The sequence below is a fragment of the Pituophis catenifer genome, unplaced genomic scaffold, assembly GCF_029215685.1.
Source record: "Pituophis catenifer annectens isolate HBS135680 unplaced genomic scaffold, rPitCat1.0.hap2 SCAF_6, whole genome shotgun sequence".
Taxonomy (NCBI): domain Eukaryota; kingdom Metazoa; phylum Chordata; class Lepidosauria; order Squamata; family Colubridae; genus Pituophis; species Pituophis catenifer.
This window is the reverse complement of record NW_027256886.1, coordinates 1,915,736-1,916,553: the sequence shown is the minus strand read 5'-3', so window position 1 is coordinate 1,916,553 and position 818 is coordinate 1,915,736.

The window sequence follows — 818 nt, the reverse complement described above, 5'->3', positions numbered from 1 at the left end:
GAGATCCTATACCCGTGATGACGAACCCATGGCAGGCGTGCCAGAAGTGGCACGCAGAGCCTTCTCTGTGGGCACGGGTGCCATCACCAGCTGCTTTTCTGGTTTCCGGCATGCATTCTGGTTTTCGCAGGTGCCGGAGCACTGGAAAACGGCCTGAAAACAGGCCGAAAAACGGACAAAAAAATAGGCTGTTTTGGGGGGCATTTTCTAGGCCATTTTGAGGCCATTTTTGGGCTGTTTTCAGGCCATGTTTCGTGCCAAAAACAGCCTGAAAACAGCCTAAGAGCCGAGGTGGCGCAGTGGTTAGGGTGCAGTACTGCAGCTACTTCAGCTGACTGCTCGTTCAGCAGATCAGCAGATCAAATCTCGCCGGCTCAAGGTTGACTCAGCCTTCCATCCTTCCGAGGTGGGTAAAATGAGGACCCAGATTGTTGGGGGACAATATGCTATTTAGTATACTGTCTTTCGTGTAAGCCGCCCAGAGTCCTCGGAGAGTGGGCGGCATAGAAATATGAATAATAAAAAATAATAATAAATAATAAATAAATGGCCTGAAAAACAGCCTGAAAACGACCAGGAAAATGGCCAAAAACAGCCAGAAAACACGCATGTGCGTGTCGGCCAGCTGCTCTTTGGGTTTCCGGGGTGCACACCTGCACGCACCTACACGCATATTCCGGTTTCAGCACTTGGTGCTGAAAAGCTTCGCCATCACTGTCCTATACCATGCCAGATTACCATGCCAATCTCTTCTTTAAAATCTTACAAATCGTTAAATGGCTTAAATATATAATAATAACAGTAACAGAGTTGGAAGG